Source organism: Vicia villosa, linkage group LG3 (genome assembly GCF_029867415.1).
Source record: "Vicia villosa cultivar HV-30 ecotype Madison, WI linkage group LG3, Vvil1.0, whole genome shotgun sequence".
In the NCBI taxonomy this organism is placed as follows: Eukaryota; Viridiplantae; Streptophyta; class Magnoliopsida; order Fabales; family Fabaceae; genus Vicia; species Vicia villosa.
In genome coordinates, this window is record NC_081182.1 from 104236015 (window position 1) to 104241025 (window position 5011).

The 5011-nt window shown below is 36.3% G+C and overlaps 1 long non-coding RNA gene across 4 annotated transcripts; it reads left to right on the forward strand.

Moving 5' to 3' along the window:
• Positions 1-689: 689 nt before the first annotated feature.
• On the forward strand, positions 690-2535 carry LOC131656476 (uncharacterized). Of its 4 annotated transcripts, none has more exons than XR_009300122.1 (6): positions 696-825; positions 1035-1090; positions 1209-1308; positions 1506-1558; positions 1812-2035; positions 2223-2535. It is a non-coding gene; the product is annotated as an uncharacterized LOC131656476 (long non-coding RNA). The 4 variants fall into 4 exon arrangements; XR_009300123.1 differs by having other exon boundaries at positions 1212-1308; XR_009300121.1 differs by lacking the exon at positions 1035-1090 and having other exon boundaries at positions 690-825.
• The last annotated feature ends 2476 nt before the right edge of the window (positions 2536-5011 follow it).

A 5011-nucleotide genomic window follows, 5' to 3' on the forward strand; every position in this document is an offset into this window, starting at 1 on the left:
CTCTCATCATTGCACGCTGCAAATCCTAATTTGCAAATCCTAATTTAGGGTGAGAGAGATTATTTGTTATTCTTGTAAACTTGTAATCTTGTTTTCAAAGAGAAAGTAAAAGAATAGCAGTTATAACAAATTATTGTTGATCTTCTTGTCCTACCTAATTCCCTATTATACTTTGTTCTTGACATCGTTTTTCACAACAAATTGGTGCGATAGGTGTGGAGAAAATGCCTTCAACAAAGTATGATATTGAAAAGCTCACCGGAGTGAATGATTTCGGTCTGTGGCACTTGAAGATGAAAGCCCTATTGGTTCAGTAGGGTGCATGGAAGCGTTGAAGGGAGAGCAGCCATGAATGCTGCATTAACGGCAGCGGAGAAGAAGACTATGATCGAGAAAGCACACAACGCAATTTTGTTGAGCCTTGGTGATAAGGTTCTCAGACAGGTATCAAAGGAGACAACATCATCAGGGTTATGGATGAAACTTAAAACACTACAAAAAATTTGCCATATACCAACGAACACATTTAGTGACTGGAAAAATAGCGTTGGAATAAATAATATTTAGAAACCGGAATTAAAACCTACCGTTGGTATAGGGCCCGAAATAAAACGCGCCCAAATTTCACCAAAAGCGCTCAATTTTTCACTCTTTTAATTTTTTTCCTTTCTAATAACAAATTAAAAAACTCTTCATTCTTAACACATGAGTGAACGTGTAGTCTCATTCTTAACACTTAACTCATTTCTCGATAAACAATATTCTTTTTCCTATAACCTAACGCTCTTTCCGTCGCCGCTCCAAACATTCTCTCCCCAACTTCAGGTAACCTTAGTTCTTCTTTTCGATCTAATTTCGTTTTCTGCATCGCCACCTCTGTAGTGTAATTTAGGGTTTTAGTAATTTAGGGTTATGCTTGAAGAAATTGTTGAATCTGGTGTGGTTTGTTAATGGAAACTGTGTTGTTGCGGTGTTTTGAGTTTGAATATGGATTTACATTTTATTGTGTTTGGTAAAATTTGTGAAATGTGCAGTGAAGCTCAAATTTCTATTGGTATCTTCAAAAGGATTTCCTCTACGGCTGGATTTGGTATTTGTTTTGGAAAAATCATGGGATATTTTTAAACCTAGATTTCAGTTGTAATTGGTGGTTCCTTCTTATAGTGTAAAATTGTGTATAATAACTAATACAATTTTGTAATTTGCAGCAGATAACAAAGCTTTAGAGGATGCTATTGCTACCATTGACAAAATTGCAATGCCAATAGATGTTCAAGATCGTTAGTTTTATTATTCATTTCAAGATTGGTACTTTTTTGTTACAATACCCTCCCAGTAATTTACTAATGTTCAGTAATTAGATTTTCATGCATTTCATAGGTTTTAGTTTATGTGCATTTCATAGAGGTTTTGAATATATAATGAGTTTCTTTATCTGAAACTGCATATTAACTCTCAATGGACATTCTTTTACTGGTATATAATATGATCATTTATCTTTCCAGGTTAGGGAGGAAGTAGAATTGGCCCTAAAGAAGCATTTGAATAGCATGCAACAGTAAGAAATAATCTTCAAATGATAATTTAAATTTTCATGCTTCATTTTTTTAGTTGCTTAAGAAGTAGAGGTGATTGATTAGGATAAAAAGCTTTTGCTACAGGATTTTGGTTTGAAATTGTTTAGCTTGATTCGTTTCAAATGCATCTTTTTTTATTTGCTTTCAGAACCTGTGGAAAGAAGTTGCATACTTCCAAACACAAGAACTTTGCAGTTGCATTTTAAAACATCATTTTTCTCCCTATCCTTACAGGAGCTCGAATTCAAGGAGAGAACGACTCGAACTTAAGGCAATGTTTAGTTGATGCCGTAACAGGGAAGGTTGTTTGAACAGGACCTTAATATTTTGCTAAGGTGAAAATTGTAGTCGTTGAAGGTGATTTTAAAGAAGAAAGTGACATTTTGATGCCTAAAGAAGTGATTTTATATCTTAAGGACGGGGATTGTAGAATAAGAGAAGCAAAGACACAAGAGTATGTGAGTATTTGTAATATGAACTTATACTACCCTTTTTTTAGATGCATGATGATGCTATCACGATTGGCACAAATGAATGAATTACAGATTATTCTTCTCATTTTGTATTTTTTGTTTTTACCCTTTCAACTCACTTGTTGAAACAGTAAAAGAAAACTTAATTTAACATCTGATTTTTTCATTACAGTGTACAAGAAACACCACCCTCCAAGTCTTTTGGATGAAATTGGGAGACATGTAAAGATAGGCTAGACGGATGAAAGTGTGATGGAGATGCATGCACTACTTGTAGTTCCCCAAACCATTCAAATTCTCGAAGTCCATGCACCGATGAAGAAGGAAGAGAGGAAGAATAGAAATTGATTTTATCTTAGATATGTTTTTTTTTTTGTTTTTTGACGTAGCATATATTTTGGTGATTGTTTGTTATATAACATTTTTGTTATTTTAATATGTTTGTAAGACTATAATTGAAATTTTCTTTGCTATTGTTATAAATTTTGTGGTACATATAGAAAGTATTGTAATATTAAAAAATATTAATTATTAGAAAGAAATAATATTTGTAAGAAAAAAAAGAGACATATACCAACGGCTAATTTTATTCTATGCCAACGGAAATACACGGTAAATAAAGTTATTATAAAGTGTAATTATCCGTTGGTATAGCCTCGAAATTTTTTCCAACATTAGAAAATTGTCGTTGGAATAAGATATTGGGACGAAAAATTTCTGTTGGTATAGAAAATTTTAGTTAACGAAAACAAACGTCCCTTGGTATAGGTTTTTCTATCTTTACCAACGATTTTTAGACCTTTACCAACGGATTTTTGCCGTTGGTATATGTCATATTTCTTGTAGTGAAAGTTTGTCATGACCAAATCACTGGTAAATCGACTCTACCTGAAGCAAACTTTGTATTCATTCAAGATGATTGAAGACAAAGTGTTAGCTGAGTAGTTGGATATGTTCAACAAGCTGATTCTTGATCTTGAAAATATTGATGTGAAGATTGATGATGAAGATCAAGGCATCAAGCGTTGTTACTACTGTGCGCTTTGCCTCGATCACATGCTCACTTCAAAGAAACTCTCTTATATGGAAGGGAGTCCCTGACCTTTGAAGAAGTTCAACCAGACCTGTATTCTAAGGACTTGAACGAATGAAAGGAGCATAAACCTTCGACTATTGGTGAAGGTTTGGCCGTTAAAGGAAAATTCTTGCAAAAGGATCGTAAGTTCGACAAGAAGAAAGGCAATAGTCAGTAGAAGTCTTATAGTGGCGAAGCATTTGGTATTCGATGCTATCATTGTAAGCAGGAGGGTCACACAAGAAAGGTGTGCCCTGAACACCTGAAAGATCATGGAGGTAAGGATAATGGCAACGCAACCATTATTGAAGATGATTTCGAATCATTTGTAGTCCTTGTGGTTTCGAGCAGTGACTCTAGGAAGGAGTGGATTATGGATTCAGGTTGCACTTGGCACATGACTCCAAACAAAGACTTGTTCGAGGAATTATGTGATCAAGATGGTGGATCAGTACTGCTGGGAAACAACAAAGCTTGCAAGATTGCAGGTGTTGGATTTGTGAGATTCAAGCTTCATGATGAGTTAATAATGTTGTTGATTGAAGTCAGGTATGTTCCTGATTTGAAGAGAAATCTGCTTTCTCTTGGTGAATTCGAGAAGAAAGGATATGTTTTTCAAGGAGAGAAAAGTATCCTAAGAGTCATGAAGGGGACGAAGGAAGTCTTGAGAGGCGTGAAGAAACAAGGCTTGTATACCCTTGAGGTTGAAGTTTTAAGTGGTTCGACAAATGTTGCATCCACGAAACCTTTATCGAAGACAGAAATCTGGCACATGAGATTGGGCCATGTCAGTGAAAGGGGTCTGGTCGAATTAGGGAAGCAAAATCTGCTTGGTGGAGACAAAGTCGAAAAGCTGAAGTTTTTTGAACCCTGTGTACTTGGAAAATCTTGCAAAGTGAAGTTCAGCAAAGGCAAACAAAGAACACATGAATCCCTTGATTACATCCATGCTGATCTTTGGGGGCCTACAAGGTGTCCATCATATTCAGGAGCAAGGTATTTTCTATCCATAGTTGATGATTATTCCAGGAAGTTATGGGTATTCATCCTGAAGACTAAGGATGAAACTTGAGAATTTCAAAAGTTGGAAGACTCTGGTTGAAAATCAAACTGGCAGAAAGGTCAAGAGATTGAGAATCGATAATGGCCTTGAATTTTGCAATGAGGCGTTCCATAGTTTTTGTGTTATCTCTGGTATTGCAAGGCACGAGTCTATTGTAGGTACTCCATAACAAAATGGTTTGGCTGAAAGGTGTAATCGAACTATTTTGGAGAGATTTAAATGCATGTTAACTAGTGATGGGTTAAAGAAGGTGTTTTGGGCTGAGTCTGTTTCGTCAGCAACATATCTGATAAACAGATGTCCTTCGACAGTGTTAGATATGAAGACACCTGAAGAAGTTTGGTCAGGACATCCATCAGATCTCGACAAACTGAGAGTATTTGGCTGTGTAGCCTACGCTCACATTAGGCTAGACAAGGTCGAACCTAGAGCTCTAAAATGCATGTTCATGTGATACCCTGATGGAGTCAAAGCTTATAGGATATGGTGCGTAGAGCCAGGTCACAGGAGGTGTATCACCAGTCGAGATGTAGTTTTCAATGAAGCTAAGGATGGTTTTCAAGAAAACTGATGATAATGATGGTCGAAGTGCAGAAGAGCTGGAACAGGTAGAGATTTTTGTTGAGGTGGACCCAGTTGATGCTGAATTTCATATCCCTGATGAAATCGAAGAAGAAGCAGAAGATGCCGAGGAAGTTGAGGAAACTGTCGATGAATACCTATTATCGAGAGACGGGTCGATACGAGTCATCAAGCCACCTTAGAGAGTTGGGTATGCAGATCTTATAGCTCATGCATTAATCTCTACCAGTGAGGTTCTTGA